Source organism: Puma concolor, chromosome A1 (assembly GCF_028749965.1).
Source record: "Puma concolor isolate L17-30 chromosome A1, mPumCon1.1.hap2, whole genome shotgun sequence".
In the NCBI taxonomy this organism is placed as follows: domain Eukaryota; kingdom Metazoa; phylum Chordata; class Mammalia; order Carnivora; family Felidae; genus Puma; species Puma concolor.
In genome coordinates, this window is record NC_141667.1 from 34,032,968 (window position 1) to 34,060,000 (window position 27,033).

At 40.6% G+C, this 27,033-nt stretch overlaps 1 long non-coding RNA gene across 2 annotated transcripts in view; it reads right to left on the bottom strand.

Annotated features, from left to right (window-relative positions):
• Window positions 1-17,570, bottom strand: part of LOC147584090 (uncharacterized) — a 46,482-nt gene extending 28,912 nt beyond the window's left edge. For both annotated transcript variants that reach the window (XR_015241006.1, XR_015240998.1), the window contains exons 1-2: window positions 17,305-17,570; window positions 16,239-16,341 (exon numbers count right to left, since the gene is read on the bottom strand). This is a non-coding gene — a long non-coding RNA (uncharacterized LOC147584090). The remainder of the gene's footprint in view (window positions 1-16,238; window positions 16,342-17,304) is intronic.
• Window positions 17,571-27,033: the final 9,463 nt, after the last annotated feature.

The window sequence follows — 27,033 nt, forward strand, 5'->3', positions numbered from 1 at the left end:
CTCTTATAATGAATCAGGTAGGTCCAATAGTCTTCATCATAAATTATTGAAAGTGCATGGAAAAGTATAGAGAAACTGAGTATAAAAATAACTAACTATATTAAATATTTAGAGAATGCTTACTACATATGTGCTTGACTCTAAGGATAAAGGTCCCCATCCCTAAGGGACTAGTGGTCTTCCAGGGGGACAGATACACCAACAGTTTACAAAGCATCCACACATAAATAACTGTGTAATAATTTATGTGGGGTCACAATGATAGATTATCCCTGGGAGAGACAGAAGAGAGTTCACAGCAGAAGTACAATATGGAAGGGGGCTTAAAGAATCAGTAGGAGTTGGTTAGGTTTAGCAAAACCAATGGCATTTGAGGACAGAAATGTAGCAACATATCATTTTTTGCTCGGCAATACTTTTCTGGGCAAGTTTTTCATCTTAGTTTCATTTCCCCATCCATAGCACATGGCACCTACCACACACCATCAGGTAATTTTGTTAATAGGTTTAAAATGAAGGTTCCATATTCAGTTAAATGACATGAGATGGGAAGAAAAATGTGCTACACAGGAAAGTCAAATATAGATAGCTTTATTAGATTGCATATAATTGAATAAAATCATTTGATGTGGAAAGGTTTGCCGTCTTTCCCTGATACCTTTTGCCTGATGATTTATTTCTTCTTTCCCTTTTCCTCAAGGAGAAAAAAGATGAAATTTCTGCTATATGTAGCTTCTTGGGAAGATCACACAGAAGGAAGCACTATAGTCCCTGAGACCTGACTGCACCCAAGTGTCAGGAATATGTCATGGGGCCATAGAGGCATAGATAAGATTTGGTCTTAGAACAAAGATCCAAGCAGGGCCTGGATAGCATGGATGACAAAGTTCTTTGAGGTAGAACAATAAGAGACCTCCAGTTTGGGGGTAAAGGAGAATAGAAGCAAATAGGAGAATTTAAAATAGTTGCCATGAGGGGCACCTGGGTGGCTCAGTTGGTTAAGTGTCCGACTTCAGCTCAGGTCATGATCTCACAGTTTGTGAGTTCAAGCCCCACGTTGGGCTGTGTGCTGACAACATAGAGCCTGGAGCCCACTTCAAGTTCTGTGTCTCTCCCTCTCTCTGTCCCTCCCCTGACCCTGCTCTCTCCCTCTCTCTCTCAAAAATAAACATTAAAAAAAATAATAAAATAAAATAGTTGCCATGAAACATATATTTGTATCCTTCTCATTGAGAGAAAAGGACAAGTAAACATTAGAATTTCTGTTGGGGTTTGGCTTGTGTCGATATGACCATGCTCTGACGTTGACCTACATGGGGAATAGCTCCAAAAGTATTTCATATATAAGATATATAATTCTGTAGGGTTAATTATGCTTAGCAATATGGGAAGGAGACCAGGATGGGAATTTACATTTATTAAACACCTGTCATATTTACCATATTTTAAGCATTTTGTTAAACATCTTACATATGTCTACATGTTCTACTCATATTGGGTTCCTTCACCTTACTTTCAGAGCTTCCCACTAGTGGGAGCCTCTAGCTGCTAGTAGCTGTTCCTGCTGCACCAGGTTTGTATACTGAGACTCCCAGTGCCAGACTTCCCCTCCACTCAACAATTTTGGGCTACAAGACATATCCGATATTTTTTAAAATCTCTATAAAAATGTACCTACGTGTCAGTTCTCAGTTGGAGAACTGATGTACAATTTACATACTGTTTTCCCACAAGCCACTCCCCACACAGATGTAATATTTGTAAATATGATTGTACGTTAGATTCACCCTACCCATGCAGTGGTTATTTGCGCTTGGTCCCTCCCTACTAACAAATGAGATGTTTTCAAAGACTGAGAAAGTCCACCTCTATGTAGCCAGATGCAGTGGCTTCATGGGGACTTGCCACTGTCTCAGCTTTACAGAGTGCTCCCCCTTTGTATTAGTTTCCAAGAGCTCCTGTAACAGATTACTACAAACTCGGTGGTTTAAAATAAAACCCAGAGGGGCGCCTGGGTGGCGCAGTCGGTTAAGCGTCCGACTTCAGCCAGGTCACGATCTCGCGCTCCATGAGTTCGAGCCCCGCGTCGGGCTCTGGGCTGATGGCTCAGAGCCTGGAGCCTGTTTCCGATTCTGTGTCTCCCTCTCTCTCTGCCCCTCCCCCGTTCATGCTCTGTCTCTCTCTGTCCCCAAAATAAATAAACGTTGAAAAAAAAAAAAATTTAAAAAAAATAAAAAAAATAAAAAATAAAATAAAATAAAATAAAACCCAGAGTTTACTTCCTCCTTGTTCTAGAGCCAGAAATCTGAAATCAGAAGTGTGAGGGAGCCTGGGTGGCTTAGTTTGTTGAGTGTCTGACTCTTGATTTCAGCTCAGGTCATGATCGCATGGTTCATGAGATCAAGTCCCACAATGGGCTCTGTGCTGATAGCGTGGAACCTGCTTGGGATTCTCTCTAAATAAATAAATAAACATTTTTCCAAAATTAGAAAAAAAGTAGGGGGGGGCACCTGGGTGACTCAGTCAGTTAAGTATCCAACTTTGGCTCAGGTCATGATCTCATGGTTCATGGGTTCAAGCCCCACATCAGGCTCTGTGCTGACAGCTCGAACCTGGAGTCTGCTTTGCATTCTGTGTCTCCCTCTCTCTTTCTGACACACTCTCTGTCTCTCTCTCTCTCTCTCTCTCTCTCAGAAATAAGTAAACATTAAAAAAAATTTTTTTTAATTAAAAAAAAAGAAGTGTGAGCAGGGCCACGCTTGCTCTGAAGTCTCTAGGGAAGGATCCTTGCCTCTTCCAGCTTCTGATGGCTCCTGGCATTCTTTGGTATGTGGATCATAACTCCAATTTCTGTCTGTGTTTTCACATGACTATCTTCCCTGTATCTGGTAAAGGACACCAGCCATTGGATTTAGGACTCACCTTAAATCCAGGATGATTTCATCTTGAAATCCTTAACTAATTATGTCTGCCAAGACCACGTTTCTAAATAAGGTCATATTCTGAGGTTCTAGTTAGACGTCAATTTGCAGGGGACCCTATTCAACACTTTAACATCATCAAACCAAGGGGAGAAAACAAACGTCCCCCTGAACCCTCTCAAGACATGGCTCCATGTTTTTCTATCTACCTATCTCATGAGATGGCTTTGCATCAAGGCAGTTGCATCTTGCCCGTTTGTTACCCCCTGATGGTCTGCAAAGAAGCTGCCTCCTAATATGCAGCTCAAACATTTTGTCTCCTTATTGCCTTTCATCATCTGTTTCCATGAGTCAATTTTGAAATGTCCATACAACCCAGTATACTCATGGATATTTTAAATTACTTTTCAACCTGTGCCTTCCGCAGGATGACTGATTTGTGAGTTTCTCACATATTGAGAATTGCTCTCTACAATGATTTTCCTCTAGTCCAATCTGCATTTTAATAAACTGGATTCCAGATGTGGCTCAGGTACTACCTGTTGTGTTCATTTTAAACACATTCTTGTATTCTTTGAGCCACTTTTCACTTTATGACAGTTTTCCCACTTCAGCCAATTTGAACTAAGCTTTCCAGGTGAGCATTGGAAAATTGGTAAAATCTATACCACTCTTGCTGCCTGAGTATAAAGTCCATGTTTTTTGAACATGAAGCCAAGACATATGGTCTAACCTGGATGAATGCACTCACTGGAACTGCATATGTGAAATCCAAATTTCTCTGGACAGTCAACTTGTCACAGGAGCCATCAAGAAACACGAAGCCACATTTTGTGAAAAACAGCCAACTATAGTGCCCTTGCCTTCTGCAAAGACAAAAATACTTCCATGAAAAGAATATTCTCTCATCTCAGATCTCAAAATTGTCCACCAGATTTAGAATCAAAACTAAGACAGGAAATAGAAAAGGCACCACAGTTCCAGAATAATTTGTTAGTAAAGCATTATTTGCCTTAATATGTACATACTTAATATTTGTTTTAATGTGTGTAAACATAGCATTATCCCAAGATTTAATATAGGTGACTCTAAAATCAATTGTCTTACCAATGAAGGCTTATACAGATGCTTAAGCTTTAATCCATAAAGTGGCAAGGATATTCTAGACAATCAATTTACTAATGCAATATATGCACATTAACGAACAAAGTAGACAGAAGGTTTCTGACTCATTGCAAAATGCAATATCTTTGCTTTTGTTTTTTAAAGGCATTTTTATAACTTTTCAACTCATAATTTATTTAAACATGTTCACTTTATTTTCTTAGTTAACAAGATATTATTAAATAAGGTAATTAGGCTATCTATTCAAAATATTTAATTTCCTTCTTATAAAAAGAATTTTTTAAAAAATCTGTTTGCCTTCCCTTCATCATTTTACAGTTATCTGAAAATAGCTTCTCATCTCTTTAGCTGCTTTTGGCTGAAAAAAGAAAAACATATTTATCTTTATTCATACTCTATTTCAGGTCAGGGTCCTCCTTCCTGAGTCTGCTAACAGCTCAAATGAAGTTCAGCCATTATCCTTTGGGCACAGTATAAGTAAATAAACACGATTCAAATAAAACAGAATTACCTGCAGGAAATAACCTTTCTTTTTTTTTTTTTTTTTTAATGTTTATTCATTTTTGAAAGACACAGAGAGACAGATCACAAGCAGGGGTGGGGCAGAGAGAGGGGGAGGGCACAGAATCTGAAGCAGGCTCCAGGCTCTGAGCTGTCAGCACAGAGCCCAATGTGGGGCTTGAACCCATGAACCGTAAGATCATAACCTGAGCCAAAGTCGGACACTTAACCGACTGAGCCATCCAGGCGCCCAAGGAAATAACCATTCTAATGCCAGCAATAAACAGCTCGATCTCAAGTTTGTCCAGTCCTCCAATGTTTATATTTGATGTTTCATTCTTAACAAATCTCTATAAATGGATATACGGTTAAGATCTGGCCTCTCTGGGAAAAATCCATATTACTCTTCCCCTATACTCCCTTGCTCTGAACTCAGGCACATATTCAGATGGACACACTCCTGCCTTGCTCTGTTCCTGCTCTCCCATGTTCATTCCTCATGACTCCACAGTCCCTCTCATCCATTCCATCCCAGCTCACTCCTGGACAATCCCAGCTGCAAGAGTTACAAATACAAGTTGAGGGTCTCCTTAAGTCACACCATTGTCTCTGAGGCCTCACTTATGCCAAGCACCTACCTGGTAACAGGCCCCTCTCTAGTCACAGTGCTGGGCACAGTGCTCAGACCCAGGCAGGCATAGTGCTTTGCCCTATGATGACTGCTCTAGTTTGGGCACATGAAATGATCAGCTAAAAATGATCAGAGCATCAGGTAAAAATGAAAACTCTTTTTCCTTCTCTGTTTCCTACTAAAAGGATAGAAGTCCTGAATTCTGTGGCTTTGTTTCCTGACACATTTATAGCAAAAGGGAATGAGAGAAGCAGATGCCAGAGATCAGGAGATAATGCCATGGATCACTCCCATGATCCAGTTGCCCTAGAGGATGCTCTCATTCTCTAGTTGGATACAAAAAACAATACATTCTCTCTTTTAGATTAAATGAGACTTAGCTGGATGTGTGTCTCTTACAACTGAAATAACCCTGTTATAAAAAGGGTAGGAATCTGGAAACAAAGTTGAGAATAAGCCTTAAGCACACTGTCAACTGGGACCAACTGGAGATTTAACCTTTTTAGGGGAGGTGAAGGTGGTGGTAATAACTGGAGAGGGAAATAGAGCACAAGAATGAGAGAGGAGAAGTCCAAATGGATCCCCAAACTAAGCACATTATTTTAAGTACAGGTGGGTCAAGTAATCTCCAGAGTTCTATATCTCAGAGAAACCACAAGGTCTGAGATAAATAAGAGATATGTGGCAGCAGATATCGCAGATTTGGTCTTTGGGAGACTGAGATTTTTATCATAAAAAATACCTGTTTAAAGGACTGAGATACCAGGCAATGACTTGGTACAGGAAAATGAGCCATGAGTAATTAGGAGTTGGTACACCAGAATCCTACTAGGCCAAAACAAAAGACCAGCTTATATAAATTCCTTTAGCCATTATATGCACTCCACCTAGGGGTTTGATTGACCCCATAATCTGGGATGGAATGAAATAAGTTGCAAGGACAGGTCTTTGAAGCCCCAGCTACTGCAGGGAGAACATGGCAGAACTGAGAAAATCCCTTCCCTACCTTGCATCTCTAACAGCCAGTGAAAAGGAAGCACTGGATGTTCTGGTTATCTACTGCTGTATAACAAACCACCCCTAAATCATTTTCCTATATCTCATGATCTTGGGGGTCAAGAATATGGGCAAGTCTCTGCTGAGCAATTCTTCTTCTCACTTGGAGTTTACTGGGATCATTTGTGCCTGGTAGCCTGTTTCTTAAGTCCTAGAAGACTCCAACAGCTTCACTCACATGCCCAAAACCTTAACAAGAATAACTGCAAGCCTGGGCTCAGCTGGGTCCCTCTCTCTCTTCATGCAGTCTCAGAGCCTCTCCCTGTGGTCCCTTCACTAGAGTAGTTGAACTTCTTACGTGGCATCTTAGAATTCCATGAGAGTACCGTAAAAGATACCTGTCTTCTCAAATGCCAGGTCCCAACTGGCAGAGCATCATTTCTATCATATTCTATTGGTCAAATTGACAGTGGCCAGCCCAGGTCCAAAGGGAGGGGAAATAAACTTTTGCCTTGCCATGTGAAAAGAGTCAAAGAATTTTTAGCCATTTTTAATCTACCGCAGAGTTCCTCCAGGACTCTTAAAAAGGTCACACACTTGTAATGGCTACAACTTTGGGGTGTTGCCTTGTTTTTATGTTCAACCTCTCCCTTCAAACCTCATGTCTATAAATTTCTTCAGGTGAGTTCAATAAACCCTCATTTATTCACTACTCACTAGAAGAGAATAATGTTCCAGAAACAGGGCTAGGCTCTGGGAATATAATGATAAGCAAGGCAGATGGATCATGTCTGCCTTTATGCAGATTACATTCTAATAGAGAGTATAAGAAAGGAAAAGCAATCACTATACTCTCTAGTAAGTTCCATGATGGGGTGTTTGGAGCATGGACCATGCTCCAGAAGAGGTGAAATATAAAGGGTGACCTACAAATGAATAGCGGCTAGCCAGACAAAGAGGGCAAGAGCATCTGAGGCAGAGACAGCAGTGTGCAAAGGTCTGAAGTTTTTATAGACAGCTCATGTCAATATGCTTCTAGAATAAAGTGGAAAAGGCCTGAGGGGTACATAAAGGACAAAGGAGTTGAAAGAGGAGGCTGGAGAAGTAATCAGAAGCCAGATCAAAAAGAGCTTTATAATCATTTTAAGAAACCAGGACTTTATTCTTAATGTGGAAATCCAAGAATAATGGAGAACTGAAGGATTTAATCAGAGAAAAAGGCATGGTTAGATTTGTGTTTTTAGAAGCTCTGCCTGGCTGCACTAGCGGGAATGCTTTGGATGGTGGCAAAGGTAAAAGCAAGAAGAGTGGCTGGTTGTGCAATAATGTAGGTGAAAGATCATGGTAGCCTGAATAGGGTAGTGCAGTCAGTGTAGGAAAAAAAGTGGGTAGTAGTTTTGAAAGCTATTTAGAAGGACACATCAATTGGATTTGGTGACTGGACGCAGACACTGAGGGAGATGAAAAAGGAAAGGCTGCCACCAAGCTTGTGTTTTAAGTTTTTGGGAAGATGATGGTGCTATTCACTGAGGCAGGGAACACAGGAGAAGCCTTGGGTTTAGAGATGAGAGTCTGTATTTTGGATGCACTGAATTTGAGGTACCAATGAGATATCCATTGAGATGTCCTGTAAGTAGTGAGAAGAAACCCTTCAAAGGAGGTTTTTAAAAGGCATGGCCAATGGAATTAAAGAATAACAGAAAAAGTTAATGCCACAGAAACCAAAGGGAATTGTTGTTCAAGAGTGAATACAGTGATCAGCAGTTTCAAATGCACTCCCTATTCCCGAGGCACTGAGCTAGAAAATGGGGCCCCAAAATTACTAAGACATTCTTCCTGCTCTGGGAAAACTATTGTGCTATTTCCTGTGTCTGCTCCCTAACTTCACTCCTTTGGTGCAGAGATTTTTATCTTTCTCCCCAGAATGCTCCTGCAATCTGGAGTCCTGGCCCAGATTCCAGTCTTTATGGCATGGTACCCATCATGTGAACTCTTACTGTTTCTTACAAAACATCATTGCTGTGGTGCTTGACTTCTCACTGCTAAAAATTGTCTACATTCCTTCTACTTGATTGGAGTCTGTTGTTTCCAGACATCTGTTAGGATCTGGTAAATTTTGTTTCTAATTGAGTGCAAAGACTAACTATTCCTTCCACTGCCCCTACCTGACGTGAGCCACTTGTTCTTATATACAGAATAATTCCAAATGGGATGTTCATAAAATGGAGAACCTGTATTCTTAAGGATAAAAGTTTAAGAGGAGTCTCAAGACTTGTTTTCAGCCAAGAGTTTTCTCCTTGCTCTAATTCTGGCAGCTCTTTTGGATGTCCCTTTAAGTAAGGTACTGTGAAATTTCTTACTTCTTCCAGAGGACATTTATCAGCAGGGTATTGACCCTGCAGTATCTTTGGTCAGGCAGGTTTCATTCAGTACAAGAGTTCTCAGCCATTCCTCCTGTTATATGTTATATATTAGACTCTTTGTGGGGTAAGAAAATCAGGGCAGACCATGGAATCATCTGTTCGTTGATACTGCAATATCACCTGGCAGATGGAACCTTATGGCTGGGCTTAGGAGGAAGGCATTCTTTCCTGCCATTGGCAGGAATGTAGGGCAGTTTCTTTCTGGCTCATAAAGTTGTCCTTTGTAAACACTATAATTTTGGCGGTCTAGTCCTTTCTCGATTTTCCATGCTAAAAGAAGCTGAGCCTTGGCACAGATAACGCACAATATACTACTTGGATAATAATTGGGGAACATATTATACTGGATGATTTTTTTTGGTAATAGATGTGATTTTTTCCATCTATGCTTTGCCTAGACTGGTATTAAATGGGCACACAGCCACTGACAGCAGTTTTATGGAAAGAGGGGAGGGTATTGAATAAAAGCCAGTGTACAATGTTTCAAATTTCTGTTAAAAAATTTACATACAGTTTATGAAGTGCTGATGGTGCTTTTAATCCAACAACACATAAGGGAATTTAATTAAGGTGCAATTCGGCACGTATCAACTATTTCAAAAGAGCGGAGTCACATCATACTGGAAGGTGACCTTCAAAAGGGTATCCCATAAACCCAAATTTGCAATCAGAGTTATTTTTAAATTTTATTAAATTTGTACAGTAAATTCTGTCTTTCTGATTAAGGTTTACTTTTATATAAGTAAATGGAATAGATATTGCCTGTTCAGAACAGGCACATTTTCTTTACAGTTAATATAGATCGCTACTCCTCTGGTATTCCAGATCCTCCTCCATACTCAAATTCTCATAGTTGCCTTGTATTTCCAGGTATTGAACAAAAATAGAAGCCTTTTAAGTCTTAGAATAAAGTTAGCCAGGCAACAAACTTGTACAACTTCAGATACGCATAAGTTAGCAATCAGTGGAAGAGCAAGAGTACCCAACTATGGCTCATTTCCAGGAGATTCACATGGTCCTTTCTTGTACCTTCTGGATCTCACCAAGCCCTATCTCAGAGCTCCTCACCGGATGGAGGAAAATCATACTTATGCTTATTTGCTTCCAGCTGGCTTGCTGGTCAAGGGATGGCCTGCATGAAGGAATTAGCACAGAAGTCCCAGTTCAATGTGGTGGTAGTACATAGCTGGAAACAACTGGCAGTTAAGTTCACCCCACGTGACCTGAAACATAGCCTATATAATATACAATTCTGTGAAATGATGGCATGGCAAACACAGGGGAACTAAATATGTTATGCATGGTAAAATAAGATACAACATGATTATAGAAGGAGCCAATCTGGATGTTATTCACAACATGAGTGAATTTTAGTTTATCTCTTTACACATCAAAAGGAGTTTGCATCAAATTGATTCCAGGAACAGCCTCAGAAAAATATCTCTAGCATATCTCTGTTGTGCTAGAACACTGAAAACAAAAATATGACACATTTCAAAGAAACTCCTTCTTACTCCAAATCCGCCACTCATCCCAGGGACTACATTTTTATAGGACTGTCTGTCCTTAGTTTATTTTTTAAATTCTTTTTTTCAATGTTTATTTATTTTTGGGACAGAGAGAGACAGAGCATGAACGGGGGAGGGGCAGAGAGAGAGGGAGACACAGAATCGGAAACAGGCTCCAGGCTCCGAGCCATCAGCCCAGAGCCTGACGCGGGGCTCGAACTCACGGACTGCGAGATCGTGACCTGGCTGAAGTCGGACGCTTAACCGACTGCGCCACCCAGGCGCCCCTGTCCTTAGTTTATACAACAGTCTTCAAATCTCAGTCCAAAATGCTTCATCTTCAGCTATCTCATTTTCAAACTGAACCTCAGTAGTATTTTCAATCTTTTCACAAGATGGAGCCAAATAACGTCCTAGAAGAATTTAATCCATATTTTCGTTTTGTTGTTGTTGCTAGAGGCAGAAAAGCATAGTGGGGAATCGTGGACTTTAATGCAGACAAGTGCAGATGTGAAACCTTGTGCTTTCACTTACTATATATGTGACTGCACAATCCTCTCTGTGACTCTAAGCTCCAGTATTTCCATTTATAAAATGGGGCTAATAATGTCTATTGCATAAGGTTGTTGTGAAGATTATATAATATATTTTAAGTTGCTGATATCAACCAAGCCACTGGTCCTCAAACGTAATTTGCATAAGAATCACTTTAGGACCTTGATGAAAATAGCAGTGCATTCAGAGGCTCTGATTCAGAAGGTCTGGGGAGGAGCCTGAGAATCCCCATCTATTAACAAACACCTCAGATAATTCTGTTTCCAGTGTTCCAAAGAGCTTTTCATGACGAACTCTTAATGGATGTTAATTCCTTTCCTTTCCCTTCCAGTAAGCTATTCCTAGCCAACTACAGGAATTGGATTTTGGAGTCAGACATTGTCCCCAACCAGCCGTTATTTCAGAACTTCTCTAAGGATCTCAAAGCCCAACTCTATTGCACTGTCAATATCTGACCTCTTGCTGCTAATACTCAAAGAAAATAGAAGTCATCAGATGGGAACTGTGCCATTCCTAGAGACTGACCCTTTTTTCATTCATCCAGTTGATGAATATTCATTAAATGCCTGACATATACCAGGCACAATTCCAAGGCAACTGTCAGCAAACTATGGTCCATGAGCCAAATCCTGTCTGCTGCCTATATTTGTAAATAAAGTTTTATTGGCACAGAGCCTTGTTTATTTATTTACACATTGTCAATAGCTGCTTTTGTGATACAAGGCAGAGTTCAAGAGTTTTGATCAAGACTGCACGGCCCTCAAAGTCTAAATTATTTACTGTCTGGCCTTTTCAGAAAATATTTGCAGACTTCTGTTCTAGAGATGGATTTGGGGACATAATTTCCCTTTTTAGTCTGTATTTCTTATTTGATATCCCTAAATGTTTAGCACTCCTTTTCACTTCAAAAAGTCCCATCACTGCAACCTTGCAACTTCCTTTTCTACTTCAGAGCCAACAAAAAGAATATCCTCAAACATAGTGCTTTGAGGGAAAATTACGAAGTTCAACATTTATTTCATTAGGTCATGACTTAAGTAAATATGAGTCATATCAGTTTAGACCCTTTACACCAAAAACTAACTTTGGCTAATGTAAACACAACCTGGAATTTGTTGGAGGTGTATTTAGTAGCTAATATTCTGAATAAGCCAGAATTCCAGAACCAATTCAGGAATAAGGGCAAACCCAAAGCCTTAAGCCCAAAGCCTTAAGGAACTACTTAACCATGGAGTTTAGGTATCAAGGTAATGAATGACTGGATTGGACAGTTCACATATCTTTCCGTCAAACTTCAAAGTCCTAGAGGAAAGTGTCTGATTAGCCTGTGTTAGATCCATGTCCATCCCCCAGAGGCGGACAGGACACCTTGACTTCCTCCCCACCAAGAGTACCTACAATGCCAAGGAGGAAATTCCCCCCAGAAGAGAAAGAAGGGTGCTAGTAGGAAAGAGTCATAATTTTAGTAGATGAGAAAACATCCAATGCCCATTAGCAATCCTTTGAGAAAGAAGACGTGGAAGTTTACATTCTATTTCCAAAATCTATTTCAGGCTTAGATTGAAAAAGTAATAAGATATCTGAAAGGAGGTGTTTTACAGAAAGCTTACCTTTACATCAAAATCACCCCAGATTCCATTTAAAACTTGATTGTTTCATTTTTTACCTTTCCAGAACTCCTTCTCACCTACTCCTCACACTCTGCAGTCTATGTAGTGACTCTTAGAGCAGTGCTCTTTACCATGAACCTGTCTCAATGTTCATAATGCTATCTCTCCCTCTCATCCTGATTGAGTCCTAGAAGACATGGTGATTGCTAATTATTAATGATGTATTTTGCCAAGTGAAATAACTCAGAGAAAGACCAATATCAGATGATTTCACTCACACGTGGTATTTAGGAAATGAAACAGATGAACATGGGGGGGGGGGAAGAGAGAGGCAAACCACAAAACAGACTCTTAACTATTGAGAACAAACTGAGTGTTGCTGGAGGGAAGGTGGGTGGAGGAACAGGTTAAATGGGTGATGAGTATTAAGGAGGGCACTTGTGATGAGCACTGGGTGTTATATATAGGTGATGAATCACTAAATTCTACTCCCAAAACTAACATTGCACTAGATGTTCCATATAGCAAAGTTGCAGTCCTTCTAATTATCAGTATCTACCTATGCCTAGATGTTAACTAACTGGAATTTAAATAAAAACCTGAAATTAAAAAAGTTAGTAGGGAAGTGGCATAATAAATAAAACATCTACAAAACCAATAAAAAAGAAAGAAAGAAAGAAAGAAAGAAAGAAAGAAAGAAAGAAAGAAGAAGGAAGGAAGGAAGGAAGAAAGAATATATACTGCCTACATTTCTCCTAAGTCCCCTTTTGATCAAGATACAAGATCACTAACTAGGGATATTAATGGAGTCAATAGCTAAGTTTGCTTTTCATTTACTTAACAAACACTTAATTCTTTAATGTGTGTCAAATATTGTCCTAAGCCCTTTACAAATATTAATTCATTAACAACACTGAGAGGTAGGTACTATGGTTAACCCATTTTGTACATGACCAAACTGAGTAAAAGAAATGTTAAGTAACAACATCTACCCTGGGGTCACATGGCTAGTAAGTGACAGAATCAGTGTTTCAATACAGGTAGTCTGGCTCCAAAATTTTTCTCCCCAAACCATGCCATCACCTGCACATTGCAAAGCTAACCGAACCACAAACAGATTGAAGACATGACATCGACCCCACTATCAAATAAAGATCATGAACAGTTTAATTCTCTGGAGGTCAGCTTTGTGGAGTTCCATATAGCAAAGTTGCAGTCCTTCTAATTATCAGTATCTACCTATGCCTGACTCAGTTAAGTGATTCTGCACCTTAGTGTTCTTTATTTTTTCATTTATTTACTTATACAACAAGTATGTACAGACAGTTCTGTATCCAGGCAGCCCTCAAGGTGTTGGGAATACAAAGAGGCATAAATTTGCGATACTGGAAGACGGGTATCTAATCCAGCCCTGAAGAGGTCAAGGGAATGTTCTTGGAGGAGAGACCCATAAACTTCATGGAAGCTGACCATGTAGGGAAGACAGGATGATTAGGGGAGAACAGACTCCTGAAATGGGGAACTCGTGCCTAGACCCTTAGGCAGGGAACTACAGATTAAGTACAGCCATGATTCAGGAAATGTCTCACACTAGAGTCTAGACCTGGATTGTTTGATTTGGTACCCACTTGTCACATGTGGCTATTTAAATTAATTCATTTAAATTAATTACAATTAAAATTTAGTTTCTCAGTTGCACTAGCCATATTTCAAGTGCCCAATAGTTCCATGTGACTAATGGCTACCATATTGGACACTACAGATAAGGGAAAATTCCATTTTCACAGGAAGTTATGTTTAGACAGCCCTGGTCTAGACTGTCAGCATGTGATACTGTTTAGAAATGTTAATTTTCAGGGCACCTGGGTGGCTCAGTTGGTTAAGTGTCCGACATCAGCTCAGATCATGATCTTACAGTTAGTGAGTTTGAACCCCACATCGGGCTCTGTGCTGACAGCTCAAAGCCTGGAGCCTGCTTCAGGTTCTGTCTTCCTCTGTCTCTGCCCCTCCCCCACTCATGCTCTGTGTCTCTCTCTCAAAAATGAATAAACATTGAAAAAAAATAAAAATAAACGAACAAACTTAAAAAAAAAAAAGAAATGTTAATTTTCAAGTCAAACCTTGTAACTAATAAAACAAAATACCTGGGGATGGGTCCTGAGAATCTGAATTTTTAACATGTCCCCAGGTAATTCTGACTGGGAGCCAGATGTATAAACTGTAGAAGAAATCCAACAATTGCTGGAACTGGTCAGGGAGGCAGAGTCAATCTGTTAAAAGCCTTTGAACACTAAACTAAGGGGCCAGGATTTAAACCTGAAAACTCAGGGATTGTGTGAGAGGAGAGAAGGCAGAGATACAATTAGATAGCACCCTCCAAACTCTTCTCAGCTCTGCATCCAGAATGGTCTTCGCAAAACTCAGATCTCCTCTTATCAACAAACTTCATCTGGCCAGCCTTTCTATAGCTTTCAGCTAATAACTAAAAGCTCTAACATGACCTGCAGCCATCGGTCTCTTAAGGTTCTTTTAGATCCTGCCCCTTCCCTCCTCCCAACCACACCATGACCCCTGTGGTGCTGGCACCCTTCTCACACTTGGTCTTCAAAACCCTATTCATTGTTTGCAGCTGTCCATTAAGGACATTCCCCTTGAAGGCAGAGACCATGTATGGTTAACGGATCGATGTCTGACCAGCACCCAGTAGAGTGCCTAGCTCATGGGAGGTGTTTCACAAATATTTGTGTGATGAATGGATGAATATTTCAGAAAGCTCATTGGCAGCAGAGTGAAAGATGAATTGGGGTCAGGCTGAGAGTGGCAAGGCATGAAGCAGTAAAGCCAAGCTGCGAGAGTGTTGCAATAGTCCAGGTGAACGGTAACTGTGATCCAAACAGGGGCAGTGGCAATGAGTATGGAGAGATGGGGACAAATTTAAGAAAGAATAAAAAGTTAGAATCAGCAAGAACTGTAGAATCTGCCTCAAGGTGAATCTGCATCGACTATCATTTTCTCTCTTTAATCTTATACTCCCTTAACCCCACCCTTTCTAGATGTCCATGGTTCCTTTGCTTTGATCCACTACCTTTCAGTTATTCTTATTTCCAATAGGCTGTTTTGTCCTCTACTACTTTGGAATAATGTGTGTTTCCTCAAATGCTCAGGGCCATTAACCATAGGGATCTGCAGTGAAGTTTTCTCACTGGCTCTCTCAATCTATAAGCCAGAGTTTTATTTTTCTGCCAAAAAGAAGGAGAACAAAACTCAACAGGAAGCTCGTTCGTCCAAAAGCAGAACATCTGACAAACTCTGGGCTTGCTTTCTCTGGAAATGTCAGATCTCTGAAGACAGAGAACTATTGAAAAGGTTGTCCAAATAGCTATCTGCTTTCACCCACTCCTCATTCTGCTACAGCCCAACAGCCTATAAGGAGGTAATGTGACTTATACTATGAACGGCTTTAAGTTCCAAGTCCTGTTTTATCTCTATTTTGCCCTGCTTTATCACTCAGGATTTGCATAATCAGTCAACCACATCAGTCACACTCTTCTCTACAATCCTACAGCCAGCACAGAGGAACCATACAATGTTACATTTTGTTACACTACCCTCTGTCACTCTTGGACTACTCCATGTGTGTGTCTGACCTTCCCACTTAATCAGGGTCTGGAAGTGCCTGCCTCTGTTGTCTCCCCTCCCTCACTCCAAGTAAGTAAGTAAGCAACCTCTCAGTAAATCATTCCCTGATGTTAACAAATTGAATTGCTTTTGTTTTCTCCAGAACACTTCAAAATTTCCTAATCTCTCTGCAAAACAGAATAACCATTCTCTGAAATAGCTACCATGTCCACTCATTCTGATTTACGCTTTAATTTGAATACACAGCCTCTTCACCATCTCCAAAAATTTCCACATCTTTTCCCATTCTGATGTGCACAAATATATTTCATTCACTCATCCCTACTCACCTAGCTTGGACTCTTCCTTTAGGATGGAGCTTCTTGGAATTCTCATTGCATTTGGTGATGTAGGAGGACCCTAGGCTCACCTTTCCCCACAGACAAATGGAACCTGCAGCAAAATATGAAACAACTTCCTCTGAAAAGAACCTAAAAACTATGTGATCATACCTAATTGGACAAAGGACAGAAGGCCCACATCAAAGCTGGTAGGAGAGCCTGGGACACAGTCTCACCATAGGCCCTACCCCCAGGTGGCTACCACAGTCAGGGGGGATCTCAGAACCTGGAGCTTCTCTCCCTGAGAAGAAAAGGGTTTGAACCCCACATTGGGAAGCCCCAACTTTTAAGACCTGTACCTGAGAGGCAAGCCCTCAAAACATCCAGCTTTAAAAGCCACTGGGGCCCATATCCACCAGGCCCACAAGACTATAGCTCTCTGACAAATAGCTCTTATAGGGGTCACCTGCTGGGACTCACTCTCCCCACAGCTTGGCAAAGAAGCAGCAGATCTAGATGCTCAGACGTTATGTGAAAGAGGCTCATTTGTTAACCTCAAAGTGATGGCCTGAGGAGCAGGCATCTAATTTAGCACTCATCTAGAGGTCTGCCGGCTGGTAGGCAATATCTTCAAGCTCTCCCCTGGCCTCACTCTAGCTAGCAGGCACCCTCTATTATTATTCTATTCTATTCTATTCTATTCTATTCTATTCTATTCTATTCCATTCCATTCCATTTAAAATATTTCTTGTTTTTATCCCTAGGCTCCGCCCCCCCTCCTACTTTTCCCCCCAGGAAACATCTATATACTCTCCCTCTGCCTCATTTCAGCTGGTGGACTCCAACTTCACGCTTTCCTTCTGCCACACTCCAGAACACTAATATCCTCTGAGGGGAGCTTTTAGACACACCTGGTGCCCTGGTTTTTAACGGCTGCTTCCCAGGGATCACTAAGTGATTGCCTGGCTCTGGGTCCTGTGCGACTATAAGCATCCGAGAGTTCTCGGCGGACCCCCAGGGCACTGCGCAGACAATGGACTGAAACATACCCCGTCTTATTGTGAAAAAAGCTTACTTTCTTGCTCTGGAGCCTAAGCCTGAGGGGCCAGCTTCCGGTTTGGGACAACTAGAGGCCTACAGGAGACCGTGCAGGGAACAGAAGGTCAGCCTTCTGTACCTCACTGTAAGTAGGTACAGCTTTTTTAGGTGGGGAGGATTTGATGGGATCTTGAGACGGATAAAACCTCCACTGGGTCTAGGGCAATCCTCTGGAGAGTTCTCCTAGGGCAACACCCAAAGCAGCTGGGGGGAGAGGTTCACCACCATTGAGGGAGTTCCGGGTGGAGCATCTACGACTTCCGCTGTGGCGTAAATTCTCAGTGGGGCAGTGTTCCCTCAAGGGGGTAAATTAGTTCCTGCAGGGTGTGGGAAGGGGAAACCTTCGGCATTACAATGGTTTGTGTCTCTCCAGCCACACTATATAGACAGATGTATAGTAAGTATATCTATGGTATGAAAATTTTATGGGAAGAGAACAATTAGGAAAAAGTGTCTGAAAGGGGCACTTTCAAGGGGCAGACATATAATGAGAAATAAATATGTTGAGAAACACTGCAGTACAGAGTATAAATTATTTGTTCTCTAAAGTCCTATCCACTGATTGCTATATCATTAGTTATACATGTGTTCATATTTATTTTTCTATTCCCTTCAGTGCATACAACAGGAGCATGTAATAAATAGCACTTGTTCCCTGTTAGTGGAATTTAAACAGCGATGCAGTCCCAGCAGCTGCCCCAGGTTGTGAGGAAATTCCCACCTGGGTCTTTTTAGCTCCTCCTTGACTAGAAGGTAAGGTTTTCCCCCACATGCCTTTATCTCCAACCAAAGTGTTTAAGTTCAAAACCTTCAGTTCAAGGGCTAAAAATATCCAGTGTTAGTAAGGAATCCACCAACTTCATTCATTCTACTCTACTTCCTGTTCTTGAAAGAAGTCTTTCTTCCCCACTTCCTCTGCTTCTTTCTGAGTTTCATTAAGACTTCCTCTTTACCCCCTTTCTACCAGCTTCCAGTGTTGACTAATCTTTCAAATCTGAAAAAAAAAAAAAAATGGCTCTGCAAACTTGGGCCTACATCTCTCAGCTCCAAACCCATCTTTCCACACTCTGCTTTGCGATGCTGCAGCCAGGACTCTGAACCGTGTCTCACCTGTGCTTGATGGCTCCCAGTCTGGTTCTGGCATAATCAGATGTACTAACTAAGGGGATGCTAGTGACAGGCAGAAGGAGAAGGGACATGCTCCTTCCTGAATGTTTGCTGTTGCTATCAGTGTCATTTCAGAGACATCTTGTCACCTAGGCAGTGGCAGGTGATTCTGGTTTCCAATATTTTCCACACTCATAACTAACCTCAGTGTACCCTTAAGATACAAGCAGATGGGGGCGCCTGGGTGGCGCAGTCGGTTAAGCATCCGACTTCAGCCAGGTCACGATCTCACGGTCCGTGAGTTCGAGCCCCGCGTCGGGCTCTGGGCTGATGGCTCGAAGCCTGGAGCCTGTTTCCGATTCTGTGTCTCCCTCTCTCTCTGCCCCTCCCCCGTTCATGCTCTGTCTCTCTCTGTCCCAAAAATAAATAAACGTTGAAAAAAAAAAATTAAAAAAAAAAAAAAAGATACAAGCAGATGGCCCAACACCATCTCCACAGTGGTTTTGGTCTCAGCTCTGTGAGCCCCTTTTCCAAGCACAAGTTCCAACCATTCCCCTTTGATCTTCCCGCAGCTACTACCTCTGTGTCACCTCACTGCTGCTTTTTTGCCTTTCCCATCTTCCAATTCCTTATATTAAATTCTCTCTATTAAAACTACTGGTGTGATTTATGTTTTCCTGAATAGACTCTGGTGTCTGAATATTAATCCATTGCTTTTGGTCCATGAGTTCTATGAGTTCTTCTGATTCCTTCCTTGTTTTTGTTTTGTAAAAACTCAGAGAAGATGGGTTATTGGCCTTCAGAGTACCTGAGAAAGAAAGCTGACGAGAAGGGACATGGACAAAAAAGGAACAGAATCATGCTTCGAGACACTGACCACAGAATTATGCGTAAGTCCCAACCCCTAGCACCTGCGAATGTGATATCATTTACAAATAGGGTCTTCTTCAGATGTCATCAAGGTCATACTGGATTAGGACAGGCTATAAGCTAATGACAAGTCCTTATAACAAGAAGGAAATTGGGACACAGAGAGAGACATGTGCAGAAATGGACATAACAGAGACTGGAATGATGCATTTGCAAGCCGAGGAATGTCAAAGATTGCTGATAACCACCATAAGCTGAGAGAGAGGCAGGAAGAATTCTTGCTTAAAGCCTTCAGAGACAGCATAGCCTTGCTGACCTCTTGATTTCAGACTTTCAGCCTCCAGAACTGAGACAGAATATATTTCTGTTATTTTCTTCTTTCTTTCTTTCTTTCTTTCTTTCTTTCTTTCTTTCTTTCTTTCTTTCTTTCTTTCTTTCTTCTGTCTTTCTTCTTTCCTCTTTTTTTCTTTTTCTTTGTTTTTTGAGAAAGAGAGCACATGCATGAGAGCAAGCGGGGCAGGGGGCAGAAGGAGAGAGAGAATCTCAAGCAGGCTCCACACTCAGTGTGGAGCCTGATGTGGGGCTCGATACCATGACCCTGAAATCAGGACCTGAGCAGAAACCAAGGGTCAGATGCTCAACCAACTGAGCCATCCAAGTGCCCCTATTTCTGTTGTTTTAAGTTACCAGGTCTGTAGTAATTTGTTATCAGCTCTAGGAAATTGATAATTTTTTTTTTTTTTTTACAAAAAAGCATTTGTTTCTTATGTGTGTGATTCAACATATCTATGCAAATAAGCTCTTTAATTTAGGAAACAATTTTCACTTTCACAAAAATGACAATGAAACTAATATTAATTCCTGCTTGTATCCTGGTTCTGAACAAGTGATCCCTAATCATAACACTTAAAATAGACCTTTTTGGCCTAAACATTATACATCCTGGCATCAGGCTCTTATGTAATTCCTTAAGCATCGATACTAAACATGCACTTAACTATTTCTTTATTCACAACCTACAAGGACAATGCAACGTTTTACTTATAGAGGCAGGCAGACACAAGTTAGCCATTTTTAGATTTTGCCAATTACTTCTTTTTAAATGAGTTATTAGAAAATTATAATTAATTAGCCAAAGACATCCTGTTAACTTTGTTATTCTCCCCTAACAGGCCCTTTTGGCAACAAAAAGGCAAGAAGAAGTTTGACCTTGAAAGAGAGAAACGTGTTCCCAAAGTAGTTTTGCATTGTTAATGAATGGCAAACTTTGGGAATTTTCTTCCATTTCGGTCAAACCAAACTTGAAATAACTAACAGCCAGTAACTGTAATCAGATCCTCAATTATACCAGGATGAAAATATATTTCACTCAGGATACTGAGGCCATTAGGATGTCAAACTCCCAAACCACTTCTTTCCGACTGTAAATCCACGGACTCTGGTTTCCAGCCCATTTTATGAGTTAAATTGCTGAAGCATCATTTCCTTTGTTCTTCTTCTAGCCCCACCGATAATTCTGCCAGAATGGTAGAAGACATGAAGACCATGGCAAGCTCTCTTTGTCCTGGGAAATAGGCTACGAATCATTTTCTTTTAAATAGCTATATTTCTTCCCATATTCTCTTTACCACTTTCATTGAGGCCTGGCTTTAAGCCATCAAAACATTCAAGTAGAAGTCAAAGCTGACTTGACTCTTTGTCACACTAGTCCTCCTCTGTCTACACCTTGGGTGTTCTCCAAGCCCCCTAGAAAGGAAGGCAGTTCATCTTTCTTTACATTTCTTTGGGTCACTCCTTTGTTTTATTCTTTCCCGTGTGTGTGTGTGTGTGTGTGTGTGTGTGTGTGTGTGTGGTGGGGAAGCACCTTAGTGCAGTAGCCAAGCACATAAGCACATAGGCTTTGAAGTAAAAGAAGAGACGGGTTCAAATTCTGACTCTGCCAATTATTAGTTGTGTGTCTTCAAGCAAACCATTTAAATTTCTATGAAACTTATTGTCCTCGCCTATAAAGCAGGACTATCTAAAAAGTAACAGTAGGGGTGCCTGGGTGGCTCAGTCGGTTAAGCTGCCGACTTCAGCTCAGGTCACGATCTCGTGGTCCGTGAGTTCAAGCCCCGCGTCGGGCTCTGGGCTGATGGCTCAGAGCCTGGAGCCTGCTTCCGATTCTGTGTCTCCCTCTCTCTCTGCCCCTCCCCCATTCATGCTCTGTCTCTCTCTGTCTCGAAAATAAATAAAACGTTAAAAAAAAATTTTGGGGGCGCCTGGGTGGCGCAGTCGGTTAAGCCTCCGACTTCAGCCAGGTCACGATCTTGCGGTCTGTGAGTTCGAGCCCCGCGTCAGGCTCTGAGCTGATGGCCCAGAGCCTGGAGCCTGTTTCCGATTCTGTGTCTCCCTCTCTCTCTGCCCCTCCCCCATTCATGCTCTGTCTATGTCTGTCCCAAAAATAAAATAAACGTTGAAAAAAAAAAAATTTTTTTAAATAAAAAAAAAGTAACAGTAGTCGTAGTACTAAAGTAACAGTGCTATCTACTTAGGGTTGTTTTTGAGGATCAGTGAAAAATAGACCTAAAGTGCTTAGCCCTCTTAATATAATAAGTAACCAAAAATAAATAAATAAATAAATAAATTTGGCTCCTGTACTCCTTTGCTTGATATTTAGCCAGAGTCCCAATCAGATTAGACACAAGTAAACTCTTACACATCCTATATTCCAGTGGCACCTAACTACTAAATCTCAGGGCAAATGAAAACTCCAATTTTGTTCCATTGATCATAGCATATCCATACAAAAGCACTGTCGGTACATGGAAAATGAATGATCATCGACTGCATGGAACAGTGAATAATTATAGTAGGTTGAATGCCAGCTTTTAAAATACACTGTATCTATACAAAAGACACATGGGAGGGAAAATTAAAAATAAATATATTCAGTGAGATCCATAGCCATTTTCTGTTTATGTGAGTTGTCAGTGTGTTTTGCTTTTGGTGTGTTTTTCCTGTTTTTCCTGTGAAGCTGTTGAATTTTGCTCTGGAAATTGAACCGAGAGGCAGAATGTGTTCTTTTTCCTCTGAGAAATATTGCAGATTATTGTGTTCCATGAATAGTATAATTATTTCCACAATAGAAGACTGAACAGTCACAGGTGTTGGGTTTCGCAGGGCACACTGTGGGTGAGACCATCATCAGAAGCTTTGTTCTCAGTGTCACCAAAAACAGACATTGCTGTGCGCCTCACCGTTGGCAACACTTGAGTGTGTTCAGAGTCAGACTCTCTAAAGCATTGTGAAACAACCCCTCCTGGAGGAGGCTACTCATTTAGAATATAACTTTCATCATGGCTTTGTCTCCCTCATCCGCACACCTGATGAAAGCAGCAGATGTCTAAAACTACAGGACTCGGGGCGCCTGGGTGGCGCAGTCGGTTAAGCGTCCGACTTCAGCCAGGTCACGATCTCGCGGTCCGTGAGTTCGAGCCCCGCATCAGGCTCTGGGCTGATGGCTCAGAGCCTGGAGCCTGTTTCCGATTCTGTGTCTCCCTCTCTCTCTGCTCCTCCCCCGTTCATGCTCTGTCTCTCTCTGTCCCAAAAATAAATAAACGTTGAAAAAAAAAAATTTAAAACTACAGGACTCTTCTTAGAATTCTAATCCTGAAGCCAATATGGCACTGTTTGGTTAAAAAAAAAAAAAAAAAAAAAAAAGTCACACCCAGCACTGAGTTTTCACTGTCAAACGTCTCCTTGGAACACATACTCTCTGAGGCTTCCTGTGAATTTCCTAAGATGAGATTGGCTCCTTCTCCATCTGCGTATGCCTTCCATCTTCCTCCCCCACGTTAGACATCATGTCCCCTTCGCGATGACCAGAGAGAAGCATAACTGCAATGGTTTTGATCTAGGCAAATGAAGGATGAAATTATCACTGACTTAGTGAGGAAGAAAGCCTAAGCAGCAGGTTTCAGGAGGAAGGGGAATGAGGGCAGTCAGAGTAGGAGTTTCATTTTTACCATGTTAATGCTTGAAACATCTCTTAGGCATCCACGTGGAAATGTTTCTGGGAGAGGTCAAAGCCATATGTGCATATTAGTCGTCAGTCAGCATGTAGGTGGTATTTGAAGCCATGGGACCAGAGGCAATGACCAAGGGAGTTAGGATAGATGGAAAAGAAAGAAAGGCAACGAACAATAAGATGGAGAAGGGATAAGCAATTAGTACATTTTTATTAAATGCATTTGCTTCTCTACGTTAAATTTTCCTGGGCTCTCTAAGGCTTTATTGAGACATGTTTGCTCAATCCCAGTACCCTGTTTTAATTTCCTTATGAGAAGTAAATGGAATACAGCAAGCCCTGGAATGAACTGTACAGACGAAAGAGGGACCAGCAAGTCCCATAATTCAAACCCCAGATTTTTATTATTGCAAGCCATGTTTCATTGTTTTCTTTAAAAAGCAAGTCACTTAAATCCCCTCTTTTCATATCTGAATCTCCACATCATTATTGGCTGAATAGACTTGCTTGCCAGTAAAATGTTTGAAGCAGTCATAAGTGACAGATGAACTTTGTTTAAAATATCAGAAATTTTAGTTACTCTATGGGAGGCTTATTACTTGTTTCTTAATATTCATATTTCTGTTATTCAAGTACCACATGAACAATGTCATTTTTAAATGTAATTGAAACTTTGTTCCTATCTTTACTGAGGTATAATTGACAAATAAAAATTGTATATATTCAAGGTAACATTTTGATATACATACAAATTGTGAGATTTCTTTACAAAGATTGTAATCAGGATAATTAACATACCCATTATCTCACATAATTACCATTTGTATATGTATGTGATGAGAACACATAAGATCTACTCTTTTAGCAAATGACTACTATTAACTATAGCTCTCCAGAACTTATTCATCCTACAAAACTGAAACTTTGTGTGTTTTTGAGCAAAACCTCCTCATTTGCCCCGCCCTCCACCCCTGACAACCATTTTCTACCCTCTGTTTTCCTGAGTTCAGTTTTTTTCAGATTCCGTATATAAGTGAGATCATATACCTTTATTCCTATGGAAAAAAACATATCCTCTTAAAAGAAAAATGTGAGGGGCGCCTGGGTGGCGCAGTCGGTTAAGCGTCCGACTTCAGCCAGGTCACGATCTCGCGGTCGGTGAGTTCGAGCCCCGCGTCGGGCTCTGGGCTGATGGCTCAGAGCCTGGAGCCTGTTTCCGTTTCTGTGTCTCCCTCTCTCTCTGCCCCTCGCCCGTTCATGCTCTGTCTCTCTCTGTCCCAAAAATAAATAAACGTTGAAAAAAAAAATGTGATGGCACTTAAGATCTACTCTCAGAAACTTTCAAGTAAACAATACTGCATTTTAACTGTAGTACTCTGTAGACATTAGATCCTCAGTGCTTCTGCTTACAACTGTAAGTTTGTACCCTTTGACCTACCTACATCTCTCCATTTCCCACTCCTCCACAATCCCTGGCAACCACCTTTCTATTCTCGTTTCTATGAAATTGCATTTTTTTTAAGATTTCATATATAAGTGATAACCGTACAGTGTTTGTCTTTCTCGGTTTAGCTTATTTAGCTTAGCATAATGCCCTCTCCGTTCATCCCTGTTGTCGCAAATCAAAGGTATATATACAAAAGAACTTAAATCACGAGATGTCTGCACTCCCATGTTATTGCAGTATTTTTTCATTCTTTTAAGCCATTTGAAATCTTGATTTATTTTTCTCATTAAACGGTCAGTACTAAACAGGATTACAAAAATCCTTTTATTTTTTTTTTCAAGTTTTTATTTAAATTCCAGTTAACATACAGTGTAATATTAATTTCAGGTACAGAATTTGGTGATTCATCACTTACATACACACCCAGTGTTCATCACAAGTGCCCTCCTTAATACCCATCAGCCATTTAACACATCTCCCCACCCGCCTCCCCTCCAGTAACCCTCAGTTTGTTCTCTATAGATAGTTAAGAGTCTGTTTTCTGGTCTGCCTCTATTTTTTTCCCTATGTTCATCTGTTTTGTTTCTTAAAAATTCTTTTAAAGAAGGAAATATCGTACTGATAATTTAAACAACTCTAATCAGGTGAATTTAATAGTCTGTAGTTTAATAACTACTAAGACCTCTTCAATTTATAGTGAAAAAGTCACTAAATTATATCAAACGGAAATTGGGGCCTCTTTGAAAAGAAATACTTAAAGGAATGCCTAATATTTTGTAATGTTACCATTATAAAGATTAGGCAATTATTTTCACACACTCTTTATACTGAATTATCTTCAAAATTTTCTTTCATAAGCTGTTGATATCCTCATATAAATTATGGAATAATGTTCCATTAATGCTCTAGTGTCCAGAAAGCACTACCCATATACTCTTAGATATATGAAGAGAGAAGGAGCACGTGTGTGTCCATCTCTGTTTCTAACAAAATTACTTTGAGATAACTTTCTAATCTTCAGGTAAAAGTCCCTAGTTTCCAATCCCCTTTCCCATGGGTGGTTGCCGTGGCAATCAAAAGCATGAAAAGTTCTCAGTCTTCACAAGTGAGATGTTCTGGGAAAATTCTCCCTAATTCAAGTATTGTGGTAAAGACAATCACATACATTCTCATCGTCCAAATGACACTGAGATGAGTCTTTTATTCAAGTGATGAATTTTTTTTTAAATGAAAGGGTAGATATATTTCCCAGACTGCTTCGACATTGGAGGGAAATCAGGTGCCCAAGTGCAGTTACAGGACAGTAATTCTTCTCCCCACAGTTGTGCCAAAGTAACACACTGTCTATTTATGAAGATTCTGTGTGGTTTCTGTACTTTTGATTGTCAGATTCTTATAATCACATATTGAACCTCCCATTTTTCTCTTCTTACTTCTGACCCAGACTCCAGATGTTCGCGTGAGAACTTTCCACCAACTGGCACCATGCCACCTTTGGATGCTGAAGGTTCAAAAATGAATCCTGCCGAAGCACAGCCTCAGTCCGCTGAAGTCACCAATGCTACTGAGACGTCACTGATGTCCTCTGAAGGCTGAGCCTTGTCCTGCTTCTTCACTCCAGGTGGAGGTTGTTTCAATCACTAGTCCAAGCTACTGTGTCTATTCTATATTTGAATATTCAACAGTAGTATTTCCTAATAAAGGATGTCCTCTTCTCCCATCTGAGCTAAAATTTAACATAAGCTATAAAACAACACTACCTTCAGGTGACGACCTCTTCACAACTAACTGAGATCATTACAAAATGGCTTTTTATTTTCAGGAAATTGTTAATAATTTTGATTTTAAAAATTACTTTTAAATATCTGTTACCATAGTAAAAAATGAAGTTTTTCTTTTACAGTGATAATTCACAATTGAAAATTTTCATAGTCTTTTCATAAGCTGACATATTTTTAAGTGTTTCTTAAAATGGAGTCCAGAATTTTTTTCATTTTTTAGAAGTTTTTATTTAAATTCCAGTTAGTTAACATACAGTGTAATATTTGTTTCAGGTGCACAATGTAGTGATTCAACACTTTGTATAACACCCAGTGTTCATCCCAAGTGCCCTCCTTAATCCTCATTACCTATTTAACCCATCCCTCCATCCACCTCCCCTCTGGTAACCATCAGTGTGTTCTCTGTAATCTGTTTCTTGATTTGGTTTGCCTCTCTCTCTCTCTCTCTCTCTCTCTCTCTTCCCCTTTGTTCATTTGTTTTGTTTCTTAAAT